The sequence below is a fragment of the Crinia signifera genome, chromosome 6 (assembly GCF_055691185.1).
Source record: "Crinia signifera chromosome 6, ASM5569118v1, whole genome shotgun sequence".
NCBI classification, from domain to species: Eukaryota; Metazoa; Chordata; class Amphibia; order Anura; family Myobatrachidae; genus Crinia; species Crinia signifera.
Window position 1 is genome coordinate 136631315 of NC_139222.1, and position 23198 is coordinate 136654512.

Sequence of the window (23198 nt, forward strand, 5' to 3'; positions counted from 1 at the left end):
CAGTTATTACTGTTTCCAATTTCTTATAGTTTAAGATTCATTCACAGTAACCATCATTGTTTAATTACAGTTCAATAAATATCAACAGTGACAGTTTTTACCTACGGGCTGCATGGCTGCAGCCCCCCAGGTACAATCCGCCACTGTAGTGAAGCCAGATGCAGTCTGTGACTGGCAGTGACATCCTATTGGAAGTCTGACCTGCCAGTCACCCAAGGCAGTCCGATTGTGAGGTGTTCCGTCCCTCCGGGACACCTTTCTGTGGGCTGCCGAGAAAAATCCAAGGTTGCGCATGAGCAGTACCGACATCAGTACTGCGCATGCGCCGGTCCTGGTATGAGCCACCACTGAATATCAACATTCATTTTATTCCTGTTTCATCCATCATTGGTCATGCCTTTGGGCTCTGGACTTTTCACCCACACCTGAGGTTATCCACTTATTTGGACAAAGCTCCTAAGAGAGCCTACCTTCAAATTCCCAATAACAAATACCTCAGGCGTGACAGTCATCAATATAATTAATGACTGGATTTATAAATGCTGATATTTCCCATCATTGCACTGTGTAAATAGCCAGTGTATGAAGCAACATGTTGTGTCCAAATATTTTTCATGATTAAAGTTCAGCTTTCACAACTCGTGCAAATCATTGTGTATACAGACTGCAATCCTTCCTCTGCTACATTATCCGTAAGCACAAACTAAAACTAAATTCCTTTTAGTTTCCTGACACTGGGGGCATATAAATGCTACTTCTATAGGAGCCTGTATCTTAAAATAGACATAGCATCTAGGGCATTATTGAGTAAGTGCTAGTGTGATGATAGATTTATTAATATATAGAACCTTTACACTCAGATTGCTGGCATCGGTGTTGTCATTTGAGCTACATGTATAGTATACCAGTGAATACAGTGTATACAAAAGTCATTTGGAAATTTGGTACTGTAGCTGTCTTTAAGGGCCAGATGTACAGTACTAAGCTTGAAAAATGGTACAATGGAGAGTGATAGAGCACCAGCCAATCAGATACCTACTGTCATGTTACAGGTTAGTTTTGAAAAATCACACACTGTACAATTTTTTTGACCAATTTCATTGCAAGACATTTCCCTTGAACCCAGTGTCCTGGACGAAAGATGTTGATGAAAGATATTGACAAAAGACGAAAGACGTAAGATCTAGCTACAGTTTATAGGCTCTTTTTGAAAGATATCCAAATTGAGCTGCATGCACAGTTTATGAACAATCTTGATGAACTGGCGGGTATGCGCATCATCATTCCTCGTTTGTCTGTCATCAATATCATTCATCAACAGCTTTCGTCCAGGACACTGGGTTCAATGGAAATGTCTTTCAACAAAATTGGTCAAAAAAATTGTACAGTGTGTATGCACCTCAAGGAGATATTTTGTTGGTGGTTTATCACTCTCCATTTTCATCTCTTAGTACAACAGTACTAAGCCTTGAAAAGTGTACTTAGTACAGTATGTGAGTATAACATTATACCTCCCAACTGTCCCAGTTTTAATAGGACAGTTCCTTTTTTGGGACATTTTTTGAACAGTGATATTCAATGATTTCTTAACTTCTGCACATCCAAGTGTGCCGAAGCTTGCATGTGCGGGCCCTGAAATGGCAATTACAGACTTTTGCAGTTTCAGACCCAGCAGGGGGCGGCAATGTTGTGACAGCGAGCAGCAACCGACCATTTTGTTGGAGCGTTCTGGACAATGCAGGAAGATGAGCCAGGCAGCAGCATTGAGGATAGATTGCAGTGGAGAGAGGCATTTGTCAGGGAAGCCAGATAGAGGGAGAGTACAATAGACCAATCTATAGATGACCAGTGAATAGATGAGGGCTTATTAAACATTCCTGGTGAGAAAAGGATTGTGACAGGTGCTGAACGTGTGGTTAAAAGGAAAGGGAGGAATCAAGAATAACAACAAGGCAGGATACTTGGAAGCTAGAGGAGATAGTTGTTCCATTAATAAATATTGAAAGGTTATGCAGGAAGGTGGGAAGATGATCAGCTCTTAAGGCCCCCATACACTAGCCGATTTTGGTCAGATTTCGGCCAGATCAGTCGGATCTGGCCGAAATCAGACCAAAATCGGCTAGTTTTGATGTCCCCTCAGATCCGATGCGCGGTCCCGTGCGCATCGGATCTGCGTCGGGTGGTCGGACCTGCTGCACGTCCGACCACCCAACTTGTGACCTAGTGGGGCGGCGCGGCGGTGGAGGGAGCAGGGGGGGCTGGGGACGCTGCGGGGGACACAGGCGGCATAGAGCCGGGCAGGGGGAGCCGGGAGCTATCAGTACTGAATAAAAAAAAAAAGCCCATACAATGAATGGGCGGCCTGTGATTGGCTGAGCGCTCTCTCAGCCAGTCAGCAATTGGCTGAGAGAGTGCTCAGCCAATCACAGGCTGCCCATTCATTATATAGGATTTTTTTTTCTAGCACTGACAGCTCCCGGCTCCCTCTGCCCGGCTCTATGCCGCCTGTGTCCCTCGCAGCATCCCCTGCTCCCACCAGCAGCCCTGCTCTGTAGCCCCCCCCCCCTGCTCCCCGGGTTTTTTACATGTGATAAATCGAGACGATTTATCACATGTAAAAAATGGCACATCAAGTGCCAATCTAATCAAGCTCCCCCGGGGAGCAGCCGGGGAAGCTCAGGGGGAAGTCGGGGGCGACTTGTCCTAAGGACAAGTCGCCCTAGTGTATGGGGGTTTATCCAAGAAGAGATAATGGAGAGACAGTTGAAAATACGAGTGAAAAGAGAGATATCAGGAGAGTAGGAATTGATTTGAGTTAAGAATGGAAGTCAAATGAGTGAATGAGGTCACATAGGGGTAGATTTATTAAGCTCGGTGAAGTGATAAACTGTCTGTTTTTTATCACCGGCCAATCAGCTCCTACCTGTGAAGTTACATGCTTGATTTGAAATATGACAGGTAGGAGCTAATTGGCCAGTTATAAAAACCAGACAGTTATCACTTCAAATCTTAACAAATCTACCCCATAGAGAGGAAGTATAGAGCGAGAAAAAGAAAGGACCAAGAACAGAACCTAGGGGGACACCTAGTGTTAGTGGAAGTGCAGAGGAGGTGGAGTTATGAGTGGAGACAGATATTGAATGGTCAGTGAGGTAAGAGGATAGCTATGGGCCAGAGATGGCCAAACAGGGGGTGGGTGTAATGTCAGCTGCCCAACCCATGCAGGCTTTGCCATGCCTGTGTTCGCAGTCACCTGTGTGAATGCCTTGGTGACTGTGACTGTGCCTGAAGGTGTTCGTACATTGGCCCTGCACATGCATATATTCGCCTATACGCATGTGCAGAGATGCACCATTGGTCCCCAGCACAAATATACGCTGGGGACCAATCCAACCTAAATCAGGCCCAAGGTGAGAGAGCAAATGAAGGTACTAAGAACTAAAAGGACTGAGCATCTGAGGCAGGGCCACGGCTGAGCGGGAAGCACTAGAGTGAGTGAGGAATCGGCTCCCCTGCGTCCTCCATGTATGGGCTGATTGGCGGCAGAGAGAGTCCCCGTTTGCGGACACAGAGAGCGCAGATCCCCGTCAGCAGGTGTGCGGCAGCAGTCCCCAAGCATCACCGTGCCGGAGCTGCAGACTAAGGAGCTGCGCCAGCCTGGAAACATCCACCCCCGGCTCCCATTATATCATCTAGCGGCGGTAAGCAGCGGCAAGGTCCCTGTGTGCAAGGTATATCTATAATCATTAAAAGGACTGTAGCTTTTGTTTGTAACCGGGTCAAAATTTACCCTGGCGGATGGTATAGTTTTTTTAGATTGTATTATTAATGCTTTACATATCCACCTTCTTGCTGTTTATGTCCCTCCCCCGTTCTCTTTCGATATATTGGTAAAAGCGGCAGACTTTGTGACACTCTCGCCGGATACCCCTGTTGTCTGTCTGGGCGATTTTAATAATTTAATAGATCCTCTGCTAGACAGATGGAAGAAAGATCAGGGAGGTAGAAGTTGTTGCAGCGGAAGTAAGGGTTTTGGAAATTTTATAAGAGCTATGGGTTGGGTGGACCCATGGAGGGAAGAAAACCCAGAGCTAATTAAATTTTCATGTTTTTCCACATCTTATATAGCATTCTCTAGAATTGATTTGGTTTTGATATCCCGAAAATTGCTGCCTCAAAAAGAGAACGGGGGAGATCAAATAGGCAAGGAGGCAAAAAATATTGGATTTAGAAAAGGCATGTAACCTACGTGAAGCCAAATATTTGATCGAAAAGGCCCCAGAAGCTAAAAAAGCTTCAGATATTGCTAGAGAAATTTGGTTAGACTATATTAAGCAGAGAATGCAAAGTCCATGAAGTATAGTTCACAACAATCCTATGCAAATTCAGACAAGTCTGGCTGCTATTTAGCATACTTGGCCCAAGCAGATAAACCCATAAACTCTATACCTAAGATACTGAACAAGGACGGGGTAATGCAGTATAATACAGTGGATGTAGAGACAACGTTTAGGGATTATTTTAGCAGACTTTATGAATCAAGATTGCCCTATAATTAATTCAAAACGCAGGATTATATAAATAAATTAGATCTTCCATCCCTTACAGGATAGCCAAGATCTAGAAGGACCGATAGGGTTGGAAGAGATTCTGTGGGCTATCAAAGCCCTACCAGGGGGTAAGGCCCCAGGACTCGATGGTATTCCTATTGACATATATAAAAAATATGTAGAGGTTTTTGCTCCATTGCTGTTAGAAATGTATCCTTCCTGTTTTGAGGCTGGTGTCTGCCCTAAAACCATGATGGAGGCTAAAATTATCCTTTTACCTAAAACGGGTAAAGATCCTACAGATCTCGAAGCTTATAGACCAATATCGCTGCTTCCATCGGAGGCCAAAATATTGGCAAAGATATTGGTGACAAGGCTGAACAGGCGTATAGAAAAGATTATTCACCTTAATCAAACGGGATTCCTACCCAGCAAATCGACTTCTATTAATATAAGAAAGGTGTTCAGGCACTTACAAATAACACAAAATATCCCGCAATAATGTCATTAGATGCCATTAAGGCATTTGATGCCGTAGAATGGGAATATTTATGGGTAGTACTGAGAGCATTTGGGCTTGGGACAAACTATCTGAAATGGAAACAGTTGCTATATACAAATCCAACTGCCAGGATTTCTGTTAATGGGTGGACCTCCACTGCCTTTCAGCTATTCAGAGGGACAAGGCAGGGATGGTTAGAGTATATTAGTTCTCATTGCATACGGCTGTGGCCGGATAGGCTGTGGCCATAGTTTAGCTGTGGCCCTGTATTGAAGTGGGCCGTTTTAAAGTGGGAAAACAGAGTCATAACTACAAGCGTTATACCTGCGTTGATTCATCTGACCCCTCCTCTATCCTTGTCTCCAACAGGTAAATTCAACTTTGTCACAGGCATACGTGCAGACTATCTCTCTCTGCTGTAACATCCACATGCTTTTGAACTCTATTGGGTACATTTGCAAGCAAGTGTCTTCACTGCAGAACATTGCATCCCTTGTGTGTGGGATTGTCTTATAGGTAAATTCAACTTTGTCACAGGCATACGTGCAGACTATCTCTCTCTGCTGTAACATCCACATGCTTTTGAACTCTATTGGGTACATTTGCAAGCAAGTGTCTTCACTGCAGAACATTGCATCCCTTGTGTGTGGGATTGTCTTATAGGTAAATTCAACTTTGTCACAGGCATACGTGCAGACTATCTCTCTCTGCTGTAACATCCACATGCTTTTGAACTCTATTGGGTACATTTGCAAGCAAGTGTCTTCACTGCAGAACATTGCATCCCTTGTGTGTGGGATTGTCTTATAGGTAAATTCAACTTTGTCACAGGCATACGTGCAGACTATCTCTCTCTGCTGTAACATCCACATGCTTTTGAACTCTATTGGGTACATTTGCAAGCAAGTGTCTTCACTGCAGAACATTGCATCCCTTGTGTGTGGGATTGTCTTATAGGTAAATTCAACTTTGTCACAGGCATACGTGCAGACTATCTCTCTCTGCTGTAACATCCACATGCTTTTGAACTCTATTGGGTACATTTGCAAGCAAGTGTCTTCACTGCAGAACATTGCATCCCTTGTGTGTGGGATTGTCTTATAGGTAAATTCAACTTTGTCACAGGCATACGTGCAGACTATCTCTCTCTGCTGTAACATCCACATGCTTTTGAACTCTATTGGGTACATTTGCAAGCAAGTGTCTTCACTGCAGAACATTGCATCCCTTGTGTGTGGGATTGTCTTATAGGTAAATTCAACTTTGTCACAGGCATACGTGCAGACTATCTCTCTCTGCTGTAACATCCACATGCTTTTGAACTCTATTGGGTACATTTGCAAGCAAGTGTCTTCACTGCAGAACATTGCATCCCTTGTGTGTGGGATTGTCTTATAGGTAAATTCAACTTTGTCACAGGCATACGTGCAGACTATCTCTCTCTGCTGTAACATCCACATGCTTTTGAACTCTATTGGGTACATTTGCAAGCAAGTGTCTTCACTGCAGAACATTGCATCCCTTGTGTGTGGGATTGTCTTATAGGTAAATTCAACTTTGTCACAGGCATACGTGCAGACTATCTCTCTCTGCTGTAACATCCACATGCTTTTGAACTCTATTGGGTACATTTGCAAGCAAGTGTCTTCACTGCAGAACATTGCATCCCTTGTGTGTGGGATTGTCTTATAGGTAAATTCAACCAAATATCTGATCTGTGTAAATAACAACAGTACCTTGCCTGTGTGTAGTGAGGCATGTATTTTTTATTCTAAAAGAGATATAGTATCCTGGAATGCCAGAACTGTTTTTGTAAGCCACTTTTATTGCTCTGTATAGCAGGGGGTGGGGACTGACTGGGTGTAGATTCTTCCAATTATTGGAAATTGGGAAGAAGGCATTGTTAGAGTATATTAGTTCTCATTGCATACGGCTGTGGCCATAGTTTAGCTGTGGCCCTGTATTGAAGTGGGCCGTTTTAAAGTGGGAAAACAGAGTCATAACTACAAGCGTTATACCTGCGTTGATTCATCTGACCCCTCCTCTATCCTTGTCTCCAACAGGTAAATTCAACTTTGTCACAGGCATACGTGCAGACTATCTCTCTCTGCTGTAACATCCACATGCTTTTGAACTCTATTGGGTACATTTGCAAGCAAGTGTCTTCACTGCAGAACATTGCATCCCTTGTGTGTGGGATTGTCTTATAGGTAAATTCAACCAAATATCTGATCTGTGTAAATAACAACAGTACCTTGCCTGTGTGTAGTGAGGCATGTATTTTTTATTCTAAAAGAGATATAGTATCCTGGAATGCCAGAACTGTTTTTGTAAGCCACTTTTATTGCTCTGTATAGCAGGGGGTGGGGACTGACTGGGTGTAGATTCTTCCAATTATTGGAAATTGGGAAGAAGGCATTGTTAGAGTATATTAGTTCTCATTGCATACGGCTGTGGCCGGATAGGCTGTGGCCATAGTTTAGCTGTGGCCCTGTATTGAAGTGGGCCGTTTTAAAGTGGGAAAACAGAGTCATAACTACAAGCGTTATACCTGCGTTGATTCATCTGACCCCTCCTCTATCCTTGTCTCCAACAGGTAAATTCAACTTTGTCACAGGCATACGTGCAGACTATCTCTCTCTGCTGTAACATCCACATGCTTTTGAACTCTATTGGGTACATTTGCAAGCAAGTGTCTTCACTGCAGAACATTGCATCCCTTGTGTGTGGGATTGTCTTATAGGTAAATTCAACTTTGTCACAGGCATACGTGCAGACTATCTCTCTCTGCTGTAACATCCACATGCTTTTAAACTCTATTGGGTACATTTGCAAGCAAGTGTCTTCACTGCAGAACATTGCATCCCTTGTGTGTGGGATTGTCTTATAGGTAAATTCAACTTTGTCACAGGCATACGTGCAGACTATCTCTCTCTGCTGTAACATCCACATGCTTTTGAACTCTATTGGGTACATTTGCAAGCAAGTGTCTTCACTGCAGAACATTGCATCCCTTGTGTGTGGGATTGTCTTATAGGTAAATTCAACTTTGTCACAGGCATACGTGCAGACTATCTCTCTCTGCTGTAACATCCACATGCTTTTGAACTCTATTGGGTACATTTGCAAGCAAGTGTCTTCACTGCAGAACATTGCATCCCTTGTGTGTGGGATTGTCTTATAGGTAAATTCAACCAAATATCTGATCTGTGTAAATAACAACAGTACCTTGCCTGTGTGTAGTGAGGCATGTATTTTTTATTCTAAAAGAGATATAGTATCCTGGAATGCCAGAACTGTTTTTGTAAGCCACTTTTATTGCTCTGTATAGCAGGGGGTGGGGACTGACTGGGTGTAGATTCTTCCAATTATTGGAAATTGGGAAGAAGGCATTGTTAGAGTATATTAGTTCTCATTGCATACGGCTGTGGCCGGATAGGCTGTGGCCATAGTTTAGCTGTGGCCCTGTATTGAAGTGGGCCGTTTTAAAGTGGGAAAACAGAGTCATAACTACAAGCGTTATACCTGCGTTGATTCATCTGACCCCTCCTCTATCCTTGTCTCCAACAGGTAAATTCAACTTTGTCACAGGCATACGTGCAGACTATCTCTCTCTGCTGTAACATCCACATGCTTTTGAACTCTATTGGGTACATTTGCAAGCAAGTGTCTTCACTGCAGAACATTGCATCCCTTGTGTGTGGGATTGTCTTATAGGTAAATTCAACCAAATATCTGATCTGTGTAAATAACAACAGTACCTTGCCTGTGTGTAGTGAGGCATGTATTTTTTATTCTAAAAGAGATATAGTATCCTGGAATGCCAGAACTGTTTTTGTAAGCCACTTTTATTGCTCTGTATAGCAGGGGGTGGGGACTGACTGGGTGTAGATTCTTCCAATTATTGGAAATTGGGAAGAAGGCATTGTTAGAGTATATTAGTTCTCATTGCATACGGCTGTGGCCGGATAGGCTGTGGCCATAGTTTAGCTGTGGCCCTGTATTGAAGTGGGCCGTTTTAAAGTGGGAAAACAGAGTCATAACTACAAGCGTTATACCTGCGTTGATTCATCTGACCCCTCCTCTATCCTTGTCTCCAACAGGTAAATTCAACTTTGTCACAGGCATACGTGCAGACTATCTCTCTCTGCTGTAACATCCACATGCTTTTGAACTCTATTGGGTACATTTGCAAGCAAGTGTCTTCACTGCAGAACATTGCATCCCTTGTGTGTGGGATTGTCTTATAGGTAAATTCAACCAAATATCTGATCTGTGTAAATAACAACAGTACCTTGCCTGTGTGTAGTGAGGCATGTATTTTTTATTCTAAAAGAGATATAGTATCCTGGAATGCCAGAACTGTTTTTGTAAGCCACTTTTATTGCTCTGTATAGCAGGGGGTGGGGACTGACTGGGTGTAGATTCTTCCAATTATTGGAAATTGGGAAGAAGGCATTGTTAGAGTATATTAGTTCTCATTGCATACGGCTGTGGCCGGATAGGCTGTGGCCATAGTTTAGCTGTGGCCCTGTATTGAAGTGGGCCGTTTTAAAGTGGGAAAACAGAGTCATAACTACAAGCGTTATACCTGCGTTGATTCATCTGACCCCTCCTCTATCCTTGTCTCCAACAGGTAAATTCAACTTTGTCACAGGCATACGTGCAGACTATCTCTCTCTGCTGTAACATCCACATGCTTTTGAACTCTATTGGGTACATTTGCAAGCAAGTGTCTTCACTGCAGAACATTGCATCCCTTGTGTGTGGGATTGTCTTATAGGTAAATTCAACCAAATATCTGATCTGTGTAAATAACAACAGTACCTTGCCTGTGTGTAGTGAGGCATGTATTTTTTATTCTAAAAGAGATATAGTATCCTGGAATGCCAGAACTGTTTTTGTAAGCCACTTTTATTGCTCTGTATAGCAGGGGGTGGGGACTGACTGGGTGTAGATTCTTCCAATTATTGGAAATTGGGAAGAAGGCATTGTTAGAGTATATTAGTTCTCATTGCATACGGCTGTGGCCGGATAGGCTGTGGCCATAGTTTAGCTGTGGCCCTGTATTGAAGTGGGCCGTTTTAAAGTGGGAAAACAGAGTCATAACTACAAGCGTTATACCTGCGTTGATTCATCTGACCCCTCCTCTATCCTTGTCTCCAACAGGTAAATTCAACTTTGTCACAGGCATACGTGCAGACTATCTCTCTCTGCTGTAACATCCACATGCTTTTGGACTCTATTGGGTACATTTGCAAGCAAGTGTCTTCACTGCAGAACATTGCATCCCTTGTGTGTGGGATTGTCTTATAGGTAAATTCAACCAAATATCTGATCTGTGTAAATAACAACAGTACCTTGCCTGTGTGTAGTGAGGCATGTATTTTTTATTCTAAAAGAGATATAGTATCCTGGAATGCCAGAACTGTTTTTGTAAGCCACTTTTATTGCTCTGTATAGCAGGGGGTGGGGACTGACTGGGTGTAGATTCTTCCAATTATTGGAAATTGGGAAGAAGGCATTGTTAGAGTATATTAGTTCTCATTGCATACGGCTGTGGCCATAGTTTAGCTGTGGCCCTGTATTGAAGTGGGCCGTTTTAAAGTGGGAAAACAGAGTCATAACTACAAGCGTTATACCTGCGTTGATTCATCTGACCCCTCCTCTATCCTTGTCTCCAACAGGTAAATTCAACTTTGTCACAGGCATACGTGCAGACTATCTCTCTCTGCTGTAACATCCACATGCTTTTGAACTCTATTGGGTACATTTGCAAGCAAGTGTCTTCACTGCAGAACATTGCATCCCTTGTGTGTGGGATTGTCTTATAGGTAAATTCAACCAAATATCTGATCTGTGTAAATAACAACAGTACCTTGCCTGTGTGTAGTGAGGCATGTATTTTTTATTCTAAAAGAGATATAGTATCCTGGAATGCCAGAACTGTTTTTGTAAGCCACTTTTATTGCTCTGTATAGCAGGGGGTGGGGACTGACTGGGTGTAGATTCTTCCAATTATTGGAAATTGGGAAGAAGGCATTGTTAGAGTATATTAGTTCTCATTGCATACGGCTGTGGCCGGATAGGCTGTGGCCATAGTTTAGCTGTGGCCCTGTATTGAAGTGGGCCGTTTTAAAGTGGGAAAACAGAGTCATAACTACAAGCGTTATACCTGCGTTGATTCATCTGACCCCTCCTCTATCCTTGTCTCCAACAGGTAAATTCAACTTTGTCACAGGCATACGTGCAGACTATCTCTCTCTGCTGTAACATCCACATGCTTTTGAACTCTTTTGGGTACATTTGCAAGCAAGTGTCTTCACTGCAGAACATTGCATCCCTTGTGTGTGGGATTGTCTTATAGGTAAATTCAACCAAATATCTGATCTGTGTAAATAACAACAGTACCTTGCCTGTGTGTAGTGAGGCATGTATTTTTTATTCTAAAAGAGATATAGTATCCTGGAATGCCAGAACTGTTTTTGTAAGCCACTTTTATTGCTCTGTATAGCAGGGGGTGGGGACTGACTGGGTGTAGATTCTTCCAATTATTGGAAATTGGGAAGAAGGCATTGTTAGAGTATATTAGTTCTCATTGCATACGGCTGTGGCCGGATAGGCTGTGGCCATAGTTTAGCTGTGGCCCTGTATTGAAGTGGGCCGTTTTAAAGTGGGAAAACAGAGTCATAACTACAAGCGTTATACCTGCGTTGATTCATCTGACCCCTCCTCTATCCTTGTCTCCAACAGGTAAATTCAACTTTGTCACAGGCATACGTGCAGACTATCTCTCTCTGCTGTAACATCCACATGCTTTTGAACTCTATTGGGTACATTTGCAAGCAAGTGTCTTCACTGCAGAACATTGCATCCCTTGTGTGTGGGATTGTCTTATAGGTAAATTCAACCAAATATCTGATCTGTGTAAATAACAACAGTACCTTGCCTGTGTGTAGTGAGGCATGTATTTTTTATTCTAAAAGAGATATAGTATCCTGGAATGCCAGAACTGTTTTTGTAAGCCACTTTTATTGCTCTGTATAGCAGGGGGTGGGGACTGACTGGATGTAGATTCTTCCAATTATTGGAAATTGGGAAGAAGGCATTGTTAGAGTATATTAGTTCTCATTGCATACGGCTGTGGCCGGATAGGCTGTGGCCATAGTTTAGCTGTGGCCCTGTATTGAAGTGGGCCGTTTTAAAGTGGGAAAACAGGGTCATAACTACAAGCGTTATACCTGCGTTGCACCGAAGGAAAACTGAAGGCAAACTACTACAAATCAACAAAAACACACATGGACTGCATTGATACCTCAAGAGTATGTAATTCATCTCCAATATGCTCTCTTTATTTCTGTGTTATGCAAACTCTTGTATGATTTGAAAAGTTCTGATTTAATGAATTGTTTGAAATTGTTATTACTTGTTTGGTGAAGTTGTTCAGTGAAGCATAGTTTAGTGTTGCATTCTGCCTGATGTCTACTCAAACACAGTGCAAATTATCTCCTTTGACCATTTGGCCATTAGTGTTCAGGTGTAGCCTGACCTGAACAGACTCACTATATTCTTAGAATTAGTGACCTGCAGCTTTTCTGAACAGTAAAAAAATAAAAACAGACATTGAACAACATCATCAAACAGGTAATTTCAACTTTAGATTTCGATTTTGTACTGTATGAACATGGCTAGGAATAACAGATGCACAGGCAAAATGTTTAAAACTATGTGTGCAAATGCTAGAAGCCTAGGAGACAAAATTCCTGATCTAATAGCAATAATGACAAGGGATGACCTAGACATTGTGGCTATCACAGAGACATGGTGGAATGAGAACCATGGCTGGGACGTAGCTATACCAGGATACAATTTATTTAGGAAGGACAGAATGGGAAGAATCGGAGGAGGGGTAGCAATGTATGTAAAGAAAAACATAAATGCTACTTTAATACAAAATATTGAAGAAAAAACTGAGGCCCTTTGGGTGACCATAGAAATGGGGGAGAAGGACATTATTCGTACTGGGGTCATCTATAGGCCACCAGGCCAGGGGCAGGATTTGGACAGGAGCCTATTGCTTGATGTCACTAAAATGGCTTTAAAGGGAGAAGTCATAATCATGGGAGACTTTAATCTACCTGATGTGAATTGGGAGGAGTCTTTTGCAAGATCATCTACAAGTGGCAAATTTCTAAATTCCCTACAGGGAGCCTCTCTCAAGCAATTGGTGAGGGAGCCTACTCGCAAAGACTCAATATTAGATTTAATACTCACAAATGGTGACAGGATATCAGACATATACAGTATGTGGGTGAGAACCTGGGATCTAGTGATCATCAAGCAGTATGGTTTAGTATCAAGTCAGGGTCCAACTCCAGTCACACAAAAACTAAGGTGTTGGATTTTAGGAAGGCTGACTTTGCAAAAATGGGGAGATGTTTAAGCGACTCATTAGCGGATTGGACGAACTTGAAAGGAGTGCAGGAGAGGTGGAGAAAATTGAAAAGTGCAATACTAAAGGCAACGGACCTTTGTATCAAAAGGGTTAAGAAAAGTACCAGGAAAAGGAAGCCAGTGTGGTTTACAAAAGAGGTATCAACTAGTGTAAAAGCAAAAAAGATGGCCTTTAGGACATACAAGCAGACTCAAAATAATAATGACAAAGAAGTGTATCTTGCCAGACGCAAAGAGGCTAAGAAAGTGATCAGGCGTGCCAAGGCACAAGCTGAGGAGAAAATGGCTCAGTCGGTAGATAAAGGAAACAAAACTTTTTTTAAGTATATAAATGAAAGGAGAAAATCAAATGGAGGAATAATAAGACTGCGGACAGACACTGAGAATTTGGTGGAGGGAGACAAGGCAATTGCAGATCAGCTAAATAATTACTTTTGCTCTGTATTCACTATAGAAGGAGAAGGGAAGGGACCACAGTTAAGTTGCAAGGACATTTATAAAAACAAGGTAGATGGAGGTACATTTACTAGGGAGAAAGTCCTAACAGAACTTTCAAGACTGAAAGTGGATAAATCAATGGGGCCAGACGGAGTGCATCCAAGGATACTAAAAGATGTGTTGGTAGCGCCATTAACAGATTTATTCAACCAGTCACTAGATACAGGTGCAGTTCCAGAGGACTGGAGAAAAGCAAATGTAGTTCCACTGCACAAAAGCGGAAGCAAAGAAGAAGCAAGTAACTACAGACCAGTGAGCCTTACATCAGTAGTAGGGAAAATAATGGAAACACTATTAAAAGAAAGAATAGTGGAATATCTTAAATTAAACAACTTACAGGATCCAAAACAGCATGGTTTTACTGCAGGGAGATCATGCCAAACAAGTCTCATTGACTTTTTTGACTCCGTGACCAAAATACTAGATGAAGGGGGGGCTGTAGATGTGGCATATCTAGACTTTAGTAAGGCATTTGACACTGTCCCACATCGCAGGCTGCTAAATAAACTTGAAAGTGTGGGATTGGATTATAAAACAATTAAATGGATAAGAACCTGGTTGCAGGATAGGAAACAGACAGTTGTCGTAAATGGAGTGCATTCTATGGAGGGACATGTTACCAGTGGAGTACCCCAGGGATCTGTACTTGGACCAGTGCTCTTTAATATCTTTGTCAGTGACATTGCAAATGGTATTGAAGGGAAAGTATGCCTTTTTGCAGATGATACAAAGATATGCAACAGAGTAGACACACCAGGAGGGGTAAATCAAATGACTGATGATCTAAGTAAACTTGAGAATTGGTCAAGAGAATGGCAACTACAGTTTAATGCTAAAAAATGCAAAATTATGCACTTGGGACTCAAAAACCCAAAGGCTCAATATAGTATCAAGGGTACTATAATGGAAACTACTGAGGAGGAAAGAGATCTAGGAGTCACTATTTCAAGTGACTTAAAGGCAGGGAGGCAATGTAACAAAGCAATGAGGAAGGCTAGTCAGATGCTTGGTTGCATAGGGAGAGGAATCAGTAGCAGAAAAAAAGACGTAATAATGCCACTTTATAGGTCATTGGTACGACCTCATCTGGAATACTGTGTCCAGTTCTGGAGGCCATATCTTCAGAAGGATATAAATACATTGGAGAGTGTACAAAGAAGGGCAACTAAAATGGTTCATGGCCTACATCACAAAACTTACCTGGATAGACTAAAAGATCTTAACATGTATAGTTTGGAGCAGAGAAGGGAAAGGGGGGACATGATAGAAATCTTCAAATATATCAAGGGTTTTAACATAGTACAGGTGGGAAATTTTCTTCAAAGGAAAACAAGTAATAAAACACGAGGACATGCACTGAAACTGGAGGGAGGTAGGTTCAGGGGAAATGTTAGAAAGAATTACTTCACAGAAAGGGTAGTGGATAAGTGGAATAGCCTCCCATCAGAGGTGGTAGAGGCTAAGACAGTAGAACAATTTAAACATGCTTGGGATAGGCATATGAATATCCTTACAAAGAAATAAGGATTAAAAAGGGTTGAGTTTACCTGAAGGGTAAAAAAGGGGCAGACTAGATGGGCCAAATGGTTCTTATCTGCCGTCAAATTCTATGTTTCTATGTTTATGTTTCTATGTCCCCTGTCGCCATGTTTATTTTCACTGGCTATCGAATCTCTGGTTTGTGCAATAAGAGCACATCCAGAAATGATTGGGTTTGGAGTTGGGCAGATCAACGATACGGTCGGCTGATATTTTTATCGGACTATATAAAATCTGCTCCCTGTGTACATCTGATTAAAACACATGGTACTGTAGCTATTCCAGTTTTGAAGTGAATGTAAACAAATCCAGTATTCTAGCTTTGAAGAGACAGGAGGAATCCACTCCTCGAGAGACATTACTAGTTAAATGGACCGAGTCAATTAAATATCTCGGTATATGGATTTCAAGAGATCCATTTGAATTTGTCCAGTTCAATGTACAGCCGTTGTTGGACGATCTCCTTGTAAAATTCAAAGCTTGGAGCAGATTATTACTTACAGTTACAGGGAGGGTCAATTTGATAAAAAAAGATTGTATTGCCCAAATTTCTGTATGTCTTACAGCAGTCACGGTTGTACTTGCCAGCATCCCTCTTTAACAAAATGTTAATCTCTTCATTTATTTGGAACAATAAAAGGGTTACAATCCAGAAAAATACACTAATGAGGAAAAACGGACAGGGTGGGATTGCCCTTCCTAATTTTAGATTGTATTATATAGCGGGTCAGTTAATGCACTTAAGAGACTGGGTAGCAGATGATACTGATAACAACCTCGTTAGGATGCTAGTAGATCAAGGGGATTTCAATTGTACATTAACTCAGTAGTTGTTGAAGGGTAGGCTATCCAAAGGTCACCAACCATTGGTAGGACATGCTGGGAAAATATGGCGAGAGGCCAGTAATATAATGAAATTCTCTGATATAGAAATTGATCACCCTATGGCAGACTATAAGTGTTTTAAAGAACTGAAAGAACTTCAGCTGAAAAAGTTATGGGGCAATATGGTATTAAATCCATAAATCAGTTATATGGTCCTGGGGGGCTGAAGTCTTTCGTGCAGTTGGCCGACAAATTTATACTCCCTAGATCATGTTTTTTCAGATTTTTGCAGCTGAGGTGTGCTCTTATGGCCCAATTTAAAAACGCAGCACCTAGCTTTTCGATATCCCCTATAAAAAAAGTCCTACAGGGAGAGGGGAAAAGAAAGGGGTTTCAAGGCTATATAATCTGTTGCTGGATGCAAAGAGTGAGGATGGGTTGAGTGAGCTTAGCTCAAAATGGTCTGAAGACATGGGCCATATGACAGCTGATGAATGGGGTATGGCCATGGCCTCAATACAGATGGCAACCAATTCAATAAAAGTACAACAGGTGCAACTGTATATTCTGCATAGGTCCTACCTCTCTACAATGAGGTTGGTGAAAATGGGGGTTAGAACATCACTGTGTCCCAAATGTAAAAGTAAGCAGCTAATGTGGGAATGGCACCTAATGTGGGATGTGTAACCCTGATAGCATTTTTGGACAAGGTAAAACAAGTTCTGATTAGTACAGAAATACCTAGTGGTCTGTTAAATTCTAAATGCTGTGTTTTAAATATCTGTCCAGGGGAGACAATAGACAAATATGATAAAATATAAATATCTAGTCTTTGTGCACTGGCTAAGTTGCAGCCTGGATACCTTTGGTTAACTTCACGGTTTTACACGAGAAATATATTAAATTGTGTAGGAAAAAATGAGAGGTACATTAAGATTTGGCACAGATGGCACAACTCCAGTTATATTCCAGCAGGTTTTTTCATTAATTAGATACAATAGGGCAGTAAGTAAAAATGATTGGCATAAGTCGTAAAACACAGTAAATTTTGGAAATAATAAAATTAAGGGTAAGGTAATAAAATAAATGTTTTTTTTGTATTAATGCTCCCACTCATTTTCCTCCCACTCATTTTCCATTGGACCACCGGACCAGACATCAAACTCTGCATTTTGGAGCTTGTAGCGTCCGGTCCGGGGGGTGTCCTGTCCGGGGGGGGGGGGGGGGGGCTGCCTGTGACACCTGTCACCAGGTAGAGGAGGAGGGGTAGAATAAAGACTCCCTGTATGGTCTGGGCATGTAGCAAAAACCAGACGGTCCGGACCACACGGGGAGGCTGTAATGTCCCCTCTCCCATGTCCCTGGTGATAGCTATCACAGGGATCACCCCCCCGGACATGACACCCCCCGAACAGGACACCAACCCGGACGGACCCTACAAGCTCCGGACGGCAGATTTTGATGTCCTGTCCGGCGGTCCGGAGTTTAGTCCGGGTCCGGTTTGCCTGGGTTATTAACACAAGAGATTGATTAATAAAATGGAGAACATAGGATTGGGTAAAAATATATGCAGATGGGTAGGGAATTGGCTATGTAATAGAGAACAAAGAGTGGTTGTGAATGGTGCCGTATCAGATATGATACCGGTACTAAGTGGAGTGCCCCAGGGTTCGGTTTTGGGGCCCATTTTGTTTAACATTTTTATTAACGATATTGGGATAGGGTTACTCAGCAATGTATCCATCTTTGCGGACGATACAAAACTTAGCAAAGTCATCAAATCACCAGAAGATGTCACCATGCTTCAAAATGATCTTGCAATTCTAGATGAGTGGGCAAAAAAATGGAAGATGAGGTTCAATGTAGATAAATGTAAGGTTATGCACCTTGGGAGACACAACCAGTGAGCAAGTTACAACCTTAGCGGAGAGGAACTGGGTAATTCCATACTTGAAAAGGATCTAGGAGTCCAAATAGACAGCAATCTAGGATGTAGTGCCCATTGTAATGTAGCTACAAAAAAGGCCAACAAAATTCTGGCATGTATTAAGAGGGGAATGGAAACTAGGGACTCAAGGGTAATTATGCCACTATATAAAGCATTGGTGAGACCTCACCTAGAGTACGGAGTACAGTTCTGGGCCCCACACTATAAAAAGGACATCATAGAATTAGAAAAAGTCCAAATTTAAGCTACGGGGAGAGATTAAGCAATTTGAGACTATTTACATTAGAAAAGAGACGTTTAAGGGGGGACATGCTCAACATGTACAAGTATATCAAGGGCCAATATAAGGAACTGTCACACACCCTATTTTCTACTAGAAAGGAATCTAGGACGCGAGGGCATGAGTATAGATTAGAAGAAAAAAGATTTCATTCAGCTAGTAGAAAGAATTTCTTTACGGTCAGAACAGTCAAACTCTGCAACTCCATTTCCAGAGAGGTGGTAACGGCTGGCTCATTAAATGCGTTCAAGGCAAAGTTGGACAAACATTTACTGGAGAAAAACATCCATGGGTACAAATAAGAAATATAATTTGTCTGTAAAATACCAGAACCTACCAAATCAGCAATGGATATCTATACCAGGTTGAACTAGATGGACGCAAGTCTTTTTTCAGCCTTACCTACTATGTAACTATGTAACCTGGGTTTGCCTGGGTTACTAACCTGGGTTTGCCCGCTGTGCCTGGGTTACTAACTTCATGCATTTAACTATTCCCTTATATGATGGGGATATCATTCATGGAGTGCAGGGCAGAAAAATATTAATTTCATTGCCAGAATCCAGTGCAGCAGGACCCAACGCAGCAACAGAAAACAAAATGTATGTAGTTAGTAACCCAGGCACAGCAGGAGGATGTTCCACAAATGTCCCAGCGCTACAATGAATTCCAGCTCCAGAACTGGTAGTCAGAAACCACGAGGATCCCACACTGGATTAGGTCCTTGAGAGAGGCAAGGCACGCTAAACGCGTTTCTGATACAACTATCCTTCGTCAGTAGCTGCTATCTCCAAGGACCTAATCCAGTATGGGATCCTCGTGGTTTCTGACTACCAGTTCCAGAGCTGGAATTCATTATACCGCTGGGACATTTGTGGAACATCCTCCCGCTGTGCCTGGGTTACTAACTACATGCTTTTTAACTACAAACTTTTGTAAGTGTAAACCTTTATTAAAGTGTCATATTTTTAATGGTATGCACTATTGGTTGTTTTTTATTCTCTCCACATATCAATCAATGGAGGAGAAATATCCTTGACCACTTGACTTGAGAACCGATTACTTATCTGGACTTGGTTTTGGTGACATTTTATATTTTTTGTATTTTTATAATTTCATTTTGGGAACCCTGGAAGCGCTGGACATTGTGTGTATCTATTTGCTATATTAATATCCCTGCAACTAATCTGTGGCCTCTTCTCCTTTCTTTCATTAGAAAAAAAATGTGATGATATGAGTTTTAGGAGTTTAGAGGAAGAGGATTCTGTGGGGTTATCAACTGAACTCACCTAAGATAATGGAGGGAATGTTTAAAAAGAGAAAGTGAGTGAGCCAGGGAGGAAAAAGATCAATATATTTGGTGGGAATGCCAGGGGGTGCTAAATTACAGCTTATTGAAGATGAACAGATTGGAACAGGCATATGGCATGGACCTCAAATGTGGAGATTGAAAGGGATGGTTCTGGGGGTTTGGGTTGATAGGAGTAACCAAAGGACAGAAGGATGTCAACACCTCCACCTTGTCCAGTCCCAGGCCACGGGGTGTGTGTGAATGTGAGGCCCTCAGCAGAGAGAGCAGTGGAAGAACTGGTTCTAGAAGGGTAAATACTGTATAGGTTTCTGAAATGGGACTGAGATTTAGGGTGAGATGTACTAAGCTTGAAAAGTGATAAAATGGAGAGTGATAAGCTACCAATAATATCCTATCATTTTTCAAACATAGCCTCTGACATGGCAGATAGGAGCGGATTGGCTGGTGATTTATCATTCTCAATTTTATCACTTTTCAAGCTTAGTACATCTGGCACTTAGGGAGTTGGAGATGAAGAGGTCCTGAGTGGGGACCAATTTGTTACAGACAGATCTGGCATCACAGAGGCATCGACGAGAAGGAGATCATTTTTGGGACATATGTGAATGATGTTATCAGGGTTGCTGTAGTGTTGAGGTGAGATTGACTTGGAGGGCAAGGATGATGAGAGGTTGAGAGAGTAGTTATGTGTGGGTGGTTGAGCTAGGAAGGGAAACTGCAGGAGATGGGCAAGGAAAGAGTTCAGTGAGAGGTGGATAGTTGTGAGGTGGAATGACAAGGAGTACAGGGAGTGAGCAGGGCTTGGTGGTGGGGTAGTAGGACCATTGTTGGGCAGAGTGGAGGAGGTATAGGAGACTAAAAAATATGCACTTCAAAATAATATGCAATAATATTCACAGCTAGACTTTGGTCACAGCCTTTGTAATGATATTTAAATGCAGATACAAAAATGCAGATACAATGCATGTACTTAATTTAAGTCTACCTAACCAATTCCCACATCCTACAATGGACAGTAACAAAAGTGGCTTACAAAAACAACCATGGCTTCCCAAGAAACCATGTATCATTAACAATTAAAAGCAGTTCCTCTCTTAATTTAGGCAAGAGTAGATTTGCTAGATAACTTGAAAGGCGCTGTTTGTCAATAGCAGATTTCTAATCTAAAGCAGAATGTAGAATTACCTACTCTATGCAATTAAAATAAATCAATCCAGCATACGAGGTGGAATAATCTAAAGTTTAGTTTAGTATGCAATTAAACTAAGTCAATCTGAATGTGTGGGGCATATTATGAGAACCCCTTTTGGCTAAGATCAAGTGTAGTATCTGTTCTTATCAGTGGGTAAGGACTGGCCTCTGGCAGAGAATAGAGAAAGGCTGGACTGAGTAGCTGCTCTGATGGGCGGAGGGTGTGGGACCCCTCTTTTTTGCCTGGGAGTGGTGAAAAGTCTGGCTGAGTACCTTCACCTCTGCCTTTGGTAGGAGGTGTTGTTTCTGTAAATCCACTGGTAAGAGGGGGGGGAGAAACACTGGGCCTAGTAGTTTGGCTCTCTTGACGGGGTTCGTAGCCCCCGAAGGATGAGACAGCGAAAAGCTAAGTCTAGTATCCATTTCCAAGGAGCGGAGAAAGGCTGGGACTGAGTAGATGGCTCCTGTTCCAGAGGTTCGTAGCCTCTGATGGGGAGACCGCGAAAGGCCCATCTTAGTACCTTAACCTTGGGATCGGAGAAACACTGAGACTGAGTAGATTGCTCTTCCGAGGGGGTCGCAGCCCCTAAGGGAGTCAGTCGAAAAGCCCAGTGAAGTACCCATTCCCATGCCAGGGGCTGGAAAGTGCCCTACGATGGGAGCAGAGAAACACTTGGTCGGCCGCTGATCGGTCGGTTGCCTAGGGCCCGAGGCTGCACTGTGCCCCCGGGGAAACTCGGGGGTGCTGAACCTGCACGGGTGGGGGTAGGACAATTTTTCACACCCCCACCCCGGCCTTCTGGCTGGGGTCCTCTTTATTATTTATTTCTTTTCCTCTCTTCACGTTCGTGCACTTTTACACGTTTTCTGTTTTCTGTAGTGTGTCACTTTTTTTGGGTTGTGTGGTTGACCCTTTCGGGCCTTCCATTTCCCCAACGTGCCGAAGCTCTCGCCTTTTGGGGAGAGCTTTGGTCCCCCGAGGCGCAAGGCGGAGGGAAGTCGACTGTGGGTCTCTCCAAACCTTTGGGTGTGGAGGACCCACCGTCCTAACCCTTCCGGGAGTTGAGGAATGAGGGTCTCTCTAAGCTTCGGCGAAGAGGACCCACCGTTCCCTATTTTCCCCTCTTCGGCCTTATGGTTGAGAGGGGTTAGGGGAAAAACGGGGCCTGTCTCCTTCGGGAGATGGCCCAATTCGATCACACGGCCCCCTTTGCACTTGTTTAGGCACAGCACTGGTGGTAGGGAGCACACCTCGGGCTCCTGAGTTTTTTCAAACTCATATTATGAGAACCCCATTTTTATGGACAACATGAGTTGATAAAAAAAAAAAAAACCTGGGAGGTGGCATTTACCAATAGTTACACTCTTACATATTGGAGATATACATTTGTTCAAGTAAGTTCTTTTACTAAATTAGGTACTTGTGTATTATCACGGCGCCCCCGATTTCCATCGCAGGGCATTGTACAACCACAAAATCACGTCCCATCGCATCGCATGCCATATGATTGCATGCGATGCGATGAGACGCGATTATACCCGATTTTTAATTGTACAGGCACCCAGACCCGATTTTACATTGTACACCCACCCTGATGGGTAATGACAATGTTAAATGCCCCCTCCATTGTTAACGCCACCCCACTATCAACGCCAACTTGAAGCGTGGCGAGCGCTGCGAGCCCTCGAGGGGCGGCGGTAGCGTCCTCCGACCTTTTCATACCCCCACTATTCACGTCGGCGTGGAGTTGATTTTATAAAGTGTGGCGAGCGCAGCGAGCCACCGAGCCCGAAGCATGGCGAGCGCAGCGATCCCCGCGAGGGGACGGGTAATACTTGTAAAGTAATGCGCGTCCCCTCGCGGGGCACGCTGCGCTCCCCACGCTTCAGGCTCGGTGGCTCGCTGCGCTCGCCACACTATATAAAACTGACTCCACGCCGACGTGGATAGTGGGGGTATGAAAAGGTCGGAGGACGGGTACAGCCGCCCCTCGCGGGCTCGCTGCGCACGCCACGCTTCGGGTTGGCGTTGAAAGTGGGGTGTCGTTAACAATGGGGGGGGGGGGCATTTAACATAATCATTACCCATAGGGTGGGGA

General features: G+C 43.0%; 1 long non-coding RNA gene across 1 annotated transcript in view; it reads left to right on the forward strand.

The window, feature by feature from the left end:
- Positions 1–9710: 9710 nt before the first annotated feature.
- The window catches only part of LOC146008241 (uncharacterized), a 42863-nt gene continuing 29375 nt past the window's right edge, over positions 9711–23198 (forward strand). Inside the window, exons 1-5 of the long non-coding RNA XR_014444485.1 lie at positions 9711–9835; positions 10222–10368; positions 10740–10886; positions 11273–11419; positions 11806–11952. This is a non-coding gene — a long non-coding RNA (uncharacterized LOC146008241). The remainder of the gene's footprint in view (positions 9836–10221; positions 10369–10739; positions 10887–11272; positions 11420–11805; positions 11953–23198) is intronic.